Source organism: Macrosteles quadrilineatus, unplaced genomic scaffold (assembly GCF_028750875.1).
Source record: "Macrosteles quadrilineatus isolate MER2022 unplaced genomic scaffold, UCM_ALF_1.0 Scaffold_1__1_contigs__length_201487025, whole genome shotgun sequence".
Lineage (NCBI taxonomy): Eukaryota > Metazoa > Arthropoda > Insecta > Hemiptera > Cicadellidae > Macrosteles > Macrosteles quadrilineatus.
Genome location: NW_026542594.1, coordinates 40,423,071 through 40,439,130, shown reverse-complemented (window position 1 = coordinate 40,439,130; position 16,060 = coordinate 40,423,071).

The following is a 16,060-nucleotide window of genomic DNA, read 5'->3' as shown; positions in this document are numbered from 1 at the left end:
CCTTGGAGAGAGGTTGATAAATGTAGTAGACTGCCACCTCAGCTAAATATAAACATTTTCAGTTGTACGACAACTTAGATCAGCGAAGGATGGTCAAGTTACAAAACGTTTTAATTACTACTACTTTTACTTACCTGATTTATATATTTATATTTTATACCCATTATTACTTCTTTATGTTTATCATACTGTAATATTGTACCATAATAGTTCGTATACATATTTTATAGCATGAAAAAATTTTGAAGTAATTTGTAGCAGTTGCTTACTGAATATGGAAGTTCAAGCAGAAAATTAAACTCGAGGATTCATTCATCAGACATCAAACTTAAAGAACGACTAACTTTTATCAAACTAAAATTATTTCCTCCCTATCTCTCCTGAGACGCCAACGAACAGACCTGGAGCTTAATCGCTTCTAAAATTGTCTTGACAAAAGGTTTTCCGTATTTACAATGACGTATGAAGGTAGAATTGTATATCTAATTAATAAAGATTTATACGTATAATTGAATATCATTATTCGGTCATAGCAACTAATAGAAACATAGTTTTGCCTAGTATGTAGCAAAAGGGTGAGGTTCATTTGTCCGAGTTTTCAACTGTCCGAGTTTATTAATTTGTTAAAAAAATATTGAAATATCAAGTGTCCGAGTTTTCAACTGTCCGAGTAGAGTCAACATAAAAAAATGTGACACCGCGCGCCGAGACTGGCGTCTCAGGCACCTGGTCAAAAGCCGATAAATTTTGTAACAATACATAAAAGATGTGTATTTACACTACTAAAATCAATCTAATACGAAATACTACTAACTCAGTCAATACTAAAATTACTCGTTGATAATGTATTATAGCCTATCTTTGGATAAATGTCGATTTGATAGTTGGCAAATTAAAACAGCTGATTGAAAAATATTGTTTGAATTCTAATTTACATGAAATAAATTTGATATTTTAAAATATACGAGGTGTTAGCCCGTCTTACGTACGGGAATTCAGTAGTCAGTTAAAACCGTGTACAATTCAGATCAGCTAGTTTACACATATAAAGACAACGTTTCTTGCAGTTTTGATGTGAAAAATCATCTTGTAAACAAATTTTGTGTGAAAAAATATGTTTTTATTCCATCATAGACCTATACGATATGCATTTTAAATCCGATAATTTTACAATAAAACAGCAATTCTGCAATTTTTACGATGTGAAAAGCGTTGAAGTGAGATTTGCAGCCGATTCGCACAGACGCACACTGATTATAAGTAGCATACAGTAGAGAGAGTAATAGTCAATTGAGAAGTGTATAGACTTAGTCAACGATACCACCTTCCATAGCATACCTGCCTCTTCCATAATTATTATCACCACAATACAACTACTATACACAATTTCCAGTAGGTCTGAATAGAAACGACCTAAAATAAAACGATAATATCCAATAAGATTCACAGTACACATAAATCGCCACACCTATCCTTTATATCAATTTCACTGCATTAATTGCTAAATAAATAAGTGTAAACAAAGAAAAGTAAAAACAATAACAGTTTGTTTTGAAACAGCTGTTTGGTTCAAATAACATTCATTTGAAAAAAAAAACTCACGATTACTAAAAGAACTGGTCACATGTAGCAGGAATCACACGTAACCACACTGAACACGATTTCATAAAAGGACGGTTTGTCTAATTGCAATATCCTAGGTCAATGTTGACGTTGTGTTCAATCTTTGTATAAAACTCGGCTGAGGTTGTGGTGGTAATTTAAATCGTGATTCCTGATTATTCTTGATCTTCTTTTTATGAGATCAATATTTCCGGGCCTAATCCAAACAAAGTTAAAGCAGACAAACATGAATTGTAAACAAAAAGCTACCATGAAGAATTAAAACATGTAAACATTGTTATTTTTCTATTCTTTCCTCGAAAAGTGGAATAGTAAAATAATTTGCATTTATCCTTTTTTATTAAGACTCGTGTACAGAGCCTCGATTTGTACTGTGGTTTAATTAATTTTGGTCTAAACTATTTTAAACTGTGGTCTAATTATCTCTACTAATCTTACTTATTTCCTATAATCAATGACAAAATAAGAGTAAATAAAATAACCTCATAGTTCCATAGTTTATATTTAACCAGCTGTTTAAAACAAATTATATTGCTCTAAAACAAATCAAAGATTACAAAGATTGCTTAAAAAAATTATTTGAACATCCTAGTATTTTACTATGTATAATTTAATTAATCTGTCATCCTCTTACAGAAGAATTGAACGTATCAATGATTTGCATTACACATAGTAGGCCTATAATTAAGTCAACCCTAAGTATGTCTTAACATTTTTATCCAAATGCTGAATTTGTGACACAAAAGCTGAATGTTTACAGCTGTTATGTTAGCAAATTATTTTATGCCAAAAGCTAGTTTAGAATCTTAGCGTCGGCTGCTAGACTTTTTAAAAATTAAAACTTATTTCTAAAAAACTGGGACCCTAAACTAAATTTATGGCTTCGACATTCCCTAGTTCAAAAATTATCTTTCTTTCGACACAAAAATCATGAAAATCCGTCGAGTGGTTGATTCAGAATCGTGAAATAAAAAAACACTGTTTCGTTTTAATATTACAGATTTCACTGTTAAACCAACGTTTCCTATCAATAAATTTCCTTAGTACTTTGGGGATTAAGTTTTTGTGGAAAATAATCAGTATTTTATCGGAACTATTTCCCCATATATCAAGCAATCATCAGTGTAATCTTTGCTTAATAGTAACTTCTGATATTCGGCTTGTTATAGACACATGTTACAAGTCTTTTGTTTACTTTTTTCTTCTTATTTTCTTCAACCAACCTACTTGGTACCCATAAGGACAATGTTAAGTTTTTAAATCTTCAAATGAGTTGTATAGCGACATTCGAATTTTCCTGAGATGGTGGCTGTCACCAATCACGTTTAGGGCTATAATTACAAAGTTTATCAAATACCTTCGGCTGGATTAAGAGATCTAGACAAAGAGACATAGCTCGTATTAGAGTATAGAGTTTTTATGAAACTTGGTAAATTTAGTTATTTTATTCTTAACTTTTGATATTTTATTAAAAACAAACTTCATCACCCTCCTTGAAGCAGCAAATCTAGGTAATTGTTACTAATTTAGTTTATAGCTCCTGATGGAAGGGCAGTTAACACTGTACCCTTAGTTTGGCTTTAATAGTCACATATATGTTTAGCTTTAGCGATTGCATAAAATCACAAAAATAAAAAAATAAGCATTCAATTTTAAAATTATAAATCCATATTGTTTAGCTGTTTTCTTACAAACGAATCAGAATAAGGTTGTATGCATCACCGATAGGGTATGGTAGTATTTTATAAGTATTATTAGAGTATAATCGTGACCTTAGACTAATTGACATACTTGTAAGTGATATAGATTTTACAACGAGTCTGGGAAAACGTCTTTAATAACCAGCCCTAAGTAGTAAACATTACACCGCAACATAAATAAATAATAATATTATTCGTCTCAAGTTATATATTTTGGGCTGGTTATGAACTTGTCCCCTGGACAGTAAATGAATGGACAAGACTGAGTACCGGGGATGGAAGGTATGTATTATGCAGGGATGTTTACACGTTGATTGGGGTACAATCTCGTGGTAAAATATTCAGAAGATGCAGATCTTTTTCGTCAGCAGTCTGCTGCCACTCTGTTATCATCCATCATACGTTACTACTTTATAAATACTTGCCTGGCCACTCTACTTGTAAGAATTGTTTACCACAATATTGTGCGTGAATATATCGAATACGTTGTACAATACTGTAGGGTTTTACCGGTTATATTTCAAAGTAAACTAAATACGTATTGTTAGTTATACTCGTATTTTCAAGAAGTTGATCAACTAATTTTTTTGAGGTGTCATTATTAAGCTGTTTGTCATTGTTAGGCTATACAGAGTGAATAAAAAGTCAAGACAGCCCCTCTATTATTTTTCTAAATAGATATATAGAGATATCCTTTTGGTGGTCGTGCAATCTTAGCGGGAAGTTTCATTTTATGATTTTGACATTTTTAAATGTCCCCCCAAAAGGGAGGATTTTTGAGGCAACTCAAAAATTTTAAAAGTAAACCCCCTTCAAGTGACACCTCATTTTTAAGTGATTACAAAAACTTAAAGATAATAAGTTTCGTAATAAATCCACATTTCGTACCTCCATTTCGTAATAAATATACTTCCAACTTATAACTGTAAGATAATAAGTAAACCAGAGTTTGCTATCTCTACTCTATCCAAAATGGTAGCCAAAAATTAGAAAATCAATGCAATGGTAATATTAGCTTCCATTTTGGATAGAGAAGAGATAGCAAACTCTGATTTTCATAATTATTTACGTTTTTGTAGGCCTAAACACTTAAAAATGGTGTCACTTAATAGGGATTTACGTTTAAAATTTTTTAGTTGTTCCCAAAATCCCCCCTTTTTGTGGGACACTCAATATTTTCAAAATCATAAAATGAACCTTCCTGCCAAGGCTGCATGACCACCCAAAGGATAACTCTGTAATATTTACTTAGAAACGAAGTAGAGGGGAGGGAAATTACTTTTCATTACACAAGACAGTTAATGTAACAGTAACGTCATTAAACCTTTGACGGGCTACTATTTGGGATAGAGAAAAGATAACGAAATCGGGTTTTCACCATTCTTTAAGTTTTTGTAAACACTTCAAAATTAGGTGTCACTTGAAGGGGGGTTTACGTTAAAAAAAATTATATAACCAAAAATCCCCCCTTTCTGAGGGATACTCAAAAATTTCAAAATCATAAAATTAAACTTCCTGCTAGGATTGCACGACCACCAAAAGGATATCTCTGTATATTTACTTAGAAAAATATTGGAGGGGGGTTTTGACTTTTATTTACTCTGTATAAAATTAGTTAACAGCACATTATATCTAAATATCGACTAAACATCCAGTCAATGAATTAACCAAACTTTATTATTATTTAACCTTCCCAAATTACAATTCAGTATAGGCCCCTACTACTATCACTTAAATGAAATAAAACATAAAATGTATTGGCTACCATTAATAGTTATTAAATTTACACGATTTTAAAAATATACATTCAAACTATATAATAAAAAAAAACAAGAAATGGCATACATTGCTATTTTAACATACAGCTACTGAAACCTAACATATAATAAACAATTACTTTACTAAAAGTAGTTTAAGCGTTATATCAGTGCTCATGGAGTAAATTATAGCTTTGCTACTATGCATATTGTAAATCATGGTGTTTATGAATCATTATAGATTTTGCGAAGGTTTATATACAATAGTTTTGCCAGCATATCTGAAAATATTGAAACCAACTACTGTTCTTAATAGAAGGTTTCAGCTGACTACTATAAGGTCCGCGTGCGTAGGACGGACACACAGTTAGTTACTTTACTGTAAATCATGGTGTTCATGAATCATTAAATAGATTACATATTGTTAATGAACATGTTATTTATTGAGCTGTGTTTGTCTGAAACAACCCACAATTATGTATATTGAAATTGTAAAGAACAATAGTTGCAAAAACCAATTTAATAGTTGTACAACTAAAATAACTAGTCCTGGGGGTCAAAATATCAATCTCATAACGCTCTAGTGTATGGTTAATACACTTAAACTGTTATACGCCCCTGAAAAATGTTTGTGTACGTATATATAAGACATGGAGGTCTAATAATAAACAACCTCGCCGCGTCGGGTCCCAAGCGGTCTGTTATTCCAAGTGGCTGGCTCCAATGAGCTTAGAAACTTTATTGAAACACTGGACGATTAATGCTGTTATTGTCGCAGTAATATAATTATAAACATGCGGTTTCAATAATCCACTTTAATTCGACGGAAAATATTGCATCCTCTCCTGGGGCTAAAATTATAGATTGAAACTCATTTTTTGTATATGGACCACATTATATGAAAGCTTTACTTAGTATAGAAACATAGCGAATTTGTCATGTAACGATTGTGAACTATAGATGGTATGGCATTTTAAACGGTATTTTGGTCTTTCATAGATTTTACGATGGTTTTTAGTTTTTAAGTAACCAGCAACCATATCCCATGGAAATCTATGTGATGCGGTGTTTTCAACAAACTTTAAACCCCAATATGAAAAATAATTGATCATTTTAAAGTTGCAATTAAAACTAGAACAACATATGTGTGGGTGTTATAATTGATTATGAGATTTATCTTACATATTACAATAAATAAACGACGATACAAATAATACATATATTAACACTCCGTCATCATACACTTGCATTTGAAGTGATTTTGAACTTGAAAGATTATTCGAAGAGTTTTGCAATAAAAGAAGATTTATTTGGATCAGTCTGGTAAAAAATTGAAAACTTACTGCGTACTTAGGTTTTCTGTTTCGATAAACTCACAATTAGTTATGTTTTGCTGTTAAACTGTGAAAGGTTTGTATGAAAATAAGTAATTTCCAAATGCTATAGAAATATTTGCCGATCTTTGACAAGTATTTGTACACTATTTAGTTATAGACTAAAACTTTTAGATATAAAAAGAAGGTATGCATTTTAAATCCAGAATGAGAAACTACTTCTCTCTCATTGTTACTAGACCATAAATTGTTATTATTCTTTTTGTGACAAATCTAATGTTAAGACTCATTTTTTCTGCTCATTTGCTGCTCATTTTTGCAATAATAAGATCGATTTTTCAATTGTAGGATTTTGTTGGGTTAGACTTTTTTACAGGTTTCATAAAGTGGTCCCGGCTCTACGGTATTGTATTATTCCGTAAATGGGAAATTCGCTAAGAGCTTAAACCGATTATCTAACTGTATTAAAACTTAGAATACGTAATATGGTAATCATTCTAAATATTGTAAGATAGTCTTCTTGTACATTACACAACTTGCGAGGACTAAAAATATAGTATAATTCATTAACTAGGACCGAAAGCGGCATTTTCCGACGTGCCCTCAAGTTTCATGGGTGAGGCAAAGCCGAACACAGGAAAACCAAATTTCACGTGCTAGGCAAAGCCGAGCAGGTGAGAGTTATTTTCACGTACGAGGCGAAGCCGAGGACGGGCGTAATGGAGCAAGTGTCGGAAAAAGCTTTTGGTACGAGTTATGAATGATACTTTTCATAACGACGCAAAAATACACAAATACAAAATAAAATATTTCATTAGTATTAAAATAGTTTTAGACCACTCTTTATTATTGAAAATACACTTCCCAACTAACTTACATATATGGTTTCATAATTGTACATTATCTAGATAAATGTATTACTAAATACCTCGTCACTGGCGTTAATTAACTTAACATTTTGTAATTTGTACCAGTGTCTAAGCTTTCTGTATTCCTCTTCTTATCCTTCCCGTGATTCATCCGGTAAAATGTGATAAGTTAAGCTGTTTTCATAAAATGAGTAATGTTAGACATACTTTGAGCAATTTCAAACATGCACTAAGTTAAAATAAACAACAAAACAAACTAATGCCTGTTTCTGTATTCATTCAGATTGTGCAATAATAAAAACAGCTGTTTCAAATCATTAAATTAAACCGTAACAAAACACTAGTGGACGTAGTGAATAGATGGAAAACTAATCGAGAGCGGGGAAAGTAAATTTAGAGCGAGGGAAAATCAGCTGTTTGATTTTTCCTCGCCCTAAATTAGAGCTTGGGAAACAGCTACTTTCGTTGATGACAGCTGTTATCGAAAAAAGGTTACTTTCGGCGAGGAGTGATGAAAAATTATTTACCTAGCTCAACGAAGAATGGAGGTGTTTATATCCTTTAACCAATTCACAATCAACAGTGCTGTATTGTTGGAAGGAGGACTAATATCAACCCGCCTTGTCGAGTAGTGTCCCAAGCGGCCTGTTATTCCAAGTGGCTGACTCTAATAAGCTCACAGACTTTATTGAAACACTGGACGATTTATTCTTAACACTAAACAGGAACAATATGCCGCAAATGTATATTGTTTTATTTTTAGATTATTTGGTTCACACTCACAAATTTAAGAACTTATTTGATTAAATATTTTCAGTCCTCATTCAAACAGAATTTTAGTTTTGTTCTCTAGTTTCTGTTGGAATTATCTATTTGTTTATAGCATTGTTTTTTTTTTTTTTAGAGGAACAGTTTGAATTCTTGTTGTTTTGATGTTAAATGTGGATTTTTTGATAAATGTCATAATTACTTGCCCAATGACAAATGGCATCGCAGTACAGATTTAATCTGACTTTGAATTAAACAAGCAATTAACCATTTTGTTACCCAGAAATATATTTTATTCATTTTACTTATATTTATATTTTATTTGGTCATGATGAATGAATCAAATATTCAAATTGTCTTAGTAAAAATGAGTCAAAAACTATTATTTTACAAACTTTGTTTGAAAATTGAAATACTTTTGTTTCAATATTAGATTACTTTCCGTAAATGAGGATGATCTATAAAAGTACTAGTACTGGAACGCAGTTCTTTGAGCAGAAGCATTTCTGTTAACATCCAGGTTAAATCAAATATTTACCACCTGCGGTTGACATTCGGTAGTTTAAGCTTAAGAGATCTCATGTATAAAACATGGCAGACCTTCGCACTCGGACAGCGGCTCACAATACCGTAGACTTTAATGGAGCAGCGTCATGAATACGTAATTAGGTTACGTCCTGCAATCATTTAACAAGAATAGTGTACCGTCACAGGAAATACTGCAATTAATTTTACTTGTTAATAAAACATGAACATTTAAAATATCATTGAATAAAAAAAAACATAACACACAATTTTATTTTAAAACCACGTAGAAATTATATATCTATCTATATATTAATAGGCAAGCATGTTTCTTTAAAACCTTTTTTCTCAGCTCGTGTGCATCGTAGGGAAAATCTACGCATACCGTTAGAAAGCTATTTTCCTGTAGGTGTGCAGAATCCCTTTATAAATTTAAATAGGCTCAAAGATAAGCGCAAAAAATGAGTTTAAAAATTTTAAAAAAATTACATGGATCTTTTGCGTTGCCATGCTGGTGACGAAATAACAACTAAATATAAACAGAAAATCAAAACAAATGGAAGAAACTCCAATCACATGTTTTATTTACAGTGTGGGGTGAAACATTAACATAAGTGAGAACATTACATATTTTTGGTCGAGTTTCGACCACTGGACATTACTCGTTAACTATTAATCGGCTGAACTCATTTAAAATATAAAAAAAAAACTGCCTAATACTTTACTTGACTTGAGACTGAAATGGCGACCATACGAAGGTAGGTATTTTAAGCTAAGTATAAATGGAGATAAGTGTAGGATGAGTGGGGCGATCTTGTTTTCATGTTTAATGCTGTTTTACATTTACATTAACAATTTAAATGTGATTTACATTAACAAGTAAAATTAATTGCAGTATTTCCTGTGACGGTACACTATTCTTGTTACTGACTAAGGTTGACATGTTCCTTAAACAGGGCTGTTAATTGATATATTCTTATTAATATATTACTATATGGCCCGTACAGCCAATGGCAACTGAGGGACCTACAGTTTATAGTTGAATCCAAACCACATTCTTTTGCCTTGTAATTTATGAATTGGTGGAATTCGTGGAACTCCAAAAAGCTGTATTATAGGACGACGCCACGGTTCCAGTCAACCAAAATAAACAACTGAAAGATAATGGTCTCAAGAATATAATCATATTGAGTCATTCTTGATGCCACGTGGGGTTTTAAATTTAAATATACACGCTTCATGGCAAAGAACCCGTTAACGTGCTTTTTGAGCCTTAATTATTCAAGACTTAAAATTGCTTGCTTTAGCTATATTGAGGCTTCCAGCACAGATGACACAGTTATAAGCACATTTCGGCTGGTTTCTTTTGCATATAAAAAGTTGAAACTAACTGGTCAACCCCGATGGATTTCGTTCCATTATTGCTATTATTTAACAATACCGGTAACTAATGTCTTTCCGAGCTGGGTCTGGGCAGTGCAGTGCATTTAAAGGCGCACTACAACAAACGAAAGCCCAACCACGAAGATAAGGATCCTTTAGTGCAATGTAGATCGATCCAGGACGGCTGACGCGCTTCTCAGTCAGCTTGCCCTCGAACACGGTGTTGACACGCAACAGCGAACAGTACCAGTACCGGGACAGGGACCCATCTCTTTGGTTTCCCGATACACTTGGTACTGCTGCATTCTGGGTTCGTAATACAGCTCAAGTGCAGGTGAGGAGTCACGCGAAGGACCAAGGAGGCTATCCGTGACTTTTGTGGAAAGATAGACCGCCTGGAAGAGAGCGTGCGCGATACCGCCGGGCACGTTGTCGTGGCGGGGGATTTCAATGCTAGGGCTGTCGAGTGGGGAATGACTCACTAATTCCCGGGGGAAGTACATCCTGGACTTTGCTGCCAGGGCTGGACTTGTTGTCATAAAAGAGGGCAACACGCCAACTTTCCAGCGTCCCGGAATGAGGGGAACGATCCCAGACATTACGCTTGCATCTGAGTCCCTCTTGCCGAGGATACGAGCCTGGAGAGTCCTAGAGGATTATACGGCCAGTGACCACCAGTACATAATTTTTGATGTCCTGGATAGTCATCAGAGACAAGCTACCGTGTCTCGGCAGGTGCCCGTTCGGTGGAACACCAAAAAGCTGGACGTGGCCAAATTCACCGAAGTCATACTACGGGGAGAGCCAGTGGTACCTGCTGCATCTGGCGTGGCTCACGCAGAGACATCAGTTACATCATTGATGAGGCTGATAGTCTCGGCCTACGATGAGTCAATGCCTTGCAGGAGATCCCGGTGTGATAAGCGACCTGTGTACTGGTGGACAACCGAGATCGCAGAACTGCGACGGGAAGCATTGAGAGCCAGACGTCTTGCTACCAGGGCCAGAGAACCTGAAGATAGACGTCTTAAGTCTGACGCTTACAAGGTGGCTAGGAAGTCTCTTCGCCGGGCCATTAACCGGAGCAAACGCAGTTGCTGGGAGAAATTAAGGGACGATGTCGATTCCGATCCGTGGAGCCTGGGCTATAAGATAGTAACTAAGAAGCTTAGCACCCGCTCTCCACCTTCCGTTATGGACGGGGCCTCTATGGAGAGGATTGTAAAGTCCCTTTTCCCGACTCACACACTGCGCCCATTGCGGGAGTTCGGAAGGGTGGACGACGTACCGCTGTTCAGTCTCGAGGAGTTGGAGGCGGCCGTTCTATCCCTGAAGAACAACAAGGCTCCTGGACCGGATGGGGTACCTGGTGAGGCCCTGAAGAAAGTCTTTTCAATAAATCCACAAATCCTTTTGAGCACGTACAATGCCTGTCTGGCCGAGGGGAAGTTTCCCTTCTGCTGGAAAACAGCTAGGCTTGTGCTCGTGGGGAAGGGAAAAGGAAACCCAGACCTACCCTCCTCTTACAGACCTCTCTGTATGTTGGACACTGCTGGGAAAAGTTGATCCGTTCCCGACTGAATTCAGCCGTGGTTGCTGCAGGAAATCTATCCCCTCGTCAGTACGGCTTCAGGAAGGGACGGTTGACGGTTGACGCTATTGAGGAGGTAAAGTGGGCCGTAATGAGAGCTGAGGAGTTTAACAACTACTCTCATCAGGTTGTGCTGCTTGTAACACTTGATGTGCGAAACGCATTTAATTCCGCAAGGTGGTGCGATATGCTGGACGCACTGGAGAACACTTTCCATGTTCCGGCATACCTCATGCGCATGATAGAGGACTACCGCCTCATCATTTACGACACTACAGAAGGCTCCAGGACGATGGATGTAACTTCTGGTGCTGCTAAAGGATCCCTACTGGGCCCGGACCTCTGGAACGTCGCCTACGACAGCCTCTTGAGATCCGAGATGCCTGAGGAAACTGTCCTAGTTGAGTATGCAGATGACGTTGCGGCATTAATAGCTGCACGTAGCATTGAGCTTGCCCAGCTGAAACTAAATCGAGTCATGCGCATCATTAACGCATGGATGGCAGAACATGGTCTTTCGCTTGCTCTGAGCAAAACTGAGATTGTGATTCTGACTAAAAAGAGGATTGAAACCATCGTGCCCTTGATGGTGGGGAACGTTGAAGTCCAAACCACTCGTGCCGCAAAGTACCTTGGGGTCATGGTGGACAGCAAGCTCAGCTGGCGAGACCAGATCACCCGTACGGCGGACAAGGCGGCTAAAATCGTTTCTTCCCTTAGTCGGTTAATGGCCAATGTCGGAGGTCCGCGGTCCAGCCGCAGAAGTCTGTTGATGTCTGCGGTCCAGTCCGTGCTCCTGTATGGTGCGGAAGTCTGGGCAGACGCTCTCAAAAAGGAGATATATAGGATGCGGCTTGCCCGAGTGCAGCGTCAGGCAGCACTAAGGGTTGCATCTGCCTATCGAACAGTGTCCGAACCCGCCGTCCTGGTTTTTGCTGGAATCATCCCCGTCAAACTTTTGGCGGCGGAGAGGAAGGCAATTTATCAGCGCCGTGGGGAGGACCAGGCAAGAATTGAGGAACGCACCTGGACCTTCCAGCTGTGACAGGAGAGCTGGGAACAGGAGACAAGGGGGCTCTGGACCAGGCGACTGATACAACAGGTCCAACCTTGGGTTAATCGGCGGTGCGGAGAGGTGAACTTCTACCTCACCCAATTTCTGACGAGTCACGGCTTTTTCCGGTCGTACTTGTTCAGGATGGGCAAAGCCGTGTCACCCGATTGCATATACTGCCCAGGCATTCCCGATGACGTGGAACACACTTTTTTCCACTGCCAGCATTGGGAAAGGCTGTCGGTGGACACGGTCATACCGATGATGATGGAGGGTGAGGACAATTGGACCTGTGTGTCCCTTAACATTTAGGGTGTTCTCCGTGCCAAGAAGCTTGACCTCGACCGGGATGCGGTGTAGGTAAAAATTAAATAATAAATAATGCCAGAAACTGTGCGAGCCCTGTGGGCTTAGGTCACGTGTTGGCCTGACTTGAAGTAATGTGACAAACAATTCCAGGTCTGTGTCCAACATAGCAGAGGGTAGTAGTTTTAGTGAGTAGTCTGATAAATTCAGGAGTCTCACACTACAGGCTGGCTACCTGTGTGCGTAAAAGCATTTTCCCTCCTCGCCCTAAAAAAAAAAAATCTTTCCGATCCGCCCCGTTAACAAAATTGCTGTCAATATTTTGAAGAGTTGAAAGTAACCTTCAAACTACTTTGGGATGCTAAATTTATTAGGGTTGACATTTTACTGATAAATGGCTTGGGGAATCAGCTCTAGACTTTTTGGATTTAGTTCGATAAAGTTAAAAAGTGCTGCCACAAGACGTCGTTAAGGTTTTACAAACTCGGATCTTTAACTGTTTAAAGTTACTTTTATTAAAATAAGATCATTATATTTTACTTAACAGTCTTAACAGGTCTATATTTTTTTACAAAAAAATGTAAAAATAAAAACATTATCTTTCTTATATTGCAAAAAGATGATTTGGTAATATTAATGATATTATAAGAGGGTTTAGCAGTGGTTTAGTGGTATAATAGCAGTAGTAGCTAATGTGACCCTGTGGCTGTTAATTTATTGAACAGTGGCAAAGTAGTAGTTGAGCTGAGCTCACTGAGAACGGGTCTTATGCAAAGTTTGTAATCGCATCACGCAATAACGGATGAACATATTTTACCAAACTTACCAAGATTACTTTGACAAACAGTGACAATGTTTTTAATATTCAATTTGTAATTGGATAAAGCTCATATAAATTCAAATTTACTGATACTAAGATTAACTAAGGAATTGTACTTGTTAATATTAGGTTTATGAGTTGACATAACATTTACAGATTCATTACGTGTAGCATGTAAAATATAATCATAGCATATGTTTACGAACACGCAAATACAGTACTATGGACCTAAATATAGTACCAAGGAAAAAACATTCGAGAGAAGACCATTTTTTACAGAGGGCCAGGCTTACAAGTGACCATGCTAATTGTGCACACTCATTCACAGGTCCTCATACTCCGTCAAATCCCAAGTCCCAGCTTATTGTGCACACTCATTCACAGGTCCTCATTCTCCGTCAAATCCCAGGTCCCAGCTTATTGTGCACACTCATTCACAGGTCCTCATTCTCCGTCAAATCCCAGGTCCTTGGTGAACCATGAGATCCTTTTGACTATGCTAACCTAGTAACCTGTTTTTCCCTTTGATCTCCAGTCGATAGGCCAAGGGATATCATACGCAGACCTTGTAGGGCTGGGCACATAAATATCACGTGGAAGGATGTCTCCTCCTCCTCACCACATGTCCTACATTAAAGGCTTTAAACTCGGATTTCCATCTTGTGTAGATGTCCTTGGAATACCGAATGACCGCTGATGAAGCCAACCACCTTCCGCAGGGTCTTCCTATTCAACCCAAGGGTATATGCCACTATCGCACCGATAGGTGTCTGCAGCATTCTCTTTGACTGTATTTTGCCATTATCATGACCAGGAGTTGTCCTTCATTGAGTTTCCCCCGACAACCACCCAGTGGTCCGTGTCAAGGTCATTCTTCAGCTTGAGGCCTTCTTGGTCATTGCCTCCGTTGAGGTGCGAATATACGCTAATACCTTCTCAGCTTTCACAAGGTCTCTGGCTGGGACAAGACGCAGCGATATATCCGTGAAGGGACTCAGGCAGCTCCTCAACTTACTTGACCAGCCAATCCTTTGTGGCTGCGTTAGCACAGCCAACCACTAAGGCTCCGCCTTCAGCATCTTATCCTGACGTCTTTGCCACGAATAACCCACCTGGACAGCTCTTCGTAACCCCTTGATTTTGTTGGCTTCAGCCTCCGTCCGTTTCCTGTCAGGGTGCTCAGATATGGCAATGACCATCTTCTCCACCTAACTGCCCTTAGGTTAGGTTATAATCATTAGGTGTGGTCAGTATAATATGTATTTACCAAATACCCAAGTGGTTTTACCAAATGTTCATATAAATATGACGGAGAACATTTAAATACAAATTAGAGGGAAATAAATACTAGTTTAAAGGACGTTACGGGTAATATAAATATATGGATGTTCGTTTGGTAGCCATGTAAGCACTTTAGATCAGGCTGTTGTGGGCCTAGGAAATCAGACTTTTTTCTCGGCTTGACTTATCTAGCGTTGCCAAGATTAAGAACAGTTGAGGGCTTGCTTGATGGGCCATTATCATAATAGTTACAAGCATAATCAAAAATAGTACTTGGACATAAAAAATCTACAATAACTAGACCTATGCGTTATTGTTTAATTGTTAGGCATTGCAATACTACATTTATATACGTTTAATTCGTATTGGTGTAATATTATTTTTTTTTATGAATAGAATATAAACAGTCTATTTAAAATAGCAAGAAAAATCTAGTGTTCAAGCTGCGTTCCCAATAATGCGTGTGTTTGATATTAACTGCAACATTATGCATTTGTATAACTCTGGTCAAAACTATAAATAAATAACATTTATAAACGTTGTTTCGCGATTGTCCGTGTTTTTTTGTCATCATCAATACTAAAGTGCTTCAAAACTACGAACCTTTTTCAATAAAATATTCTTAATAACCAAGTAATTTACGAGAATTGGAAAGAGTTGCATAAGCTTATATTAGTGAGATAACTTCAAAATTCCACGTAATCACAAAATCTCGAAATAGAAGTTCCCTAATTTTAGCAAAACATGGTAAATGCTCAAAGGATAAGAACAATATAGAATTGAACAGGGAAGAGGAGTAGAGCCAGTCAATCACTGAGGCCTCACTAACAAGCGGGGATTTTACACGATCATTAATGAGTGGTTTATAGCCTTAGTTCTTCTGTCTTCCTTTGTTAGATTTATGCCAATAAAAACTACATTTGATATAGAAAAGAGAAACCTTACATTTACTTTAAGTTTCGTTAGCAAAACAATATAGTTTATTTACTTATCAGCCAAGATATTGAAAAAAAAAACCTTAAACAATTGACAAAATTTTATAAAGGAAT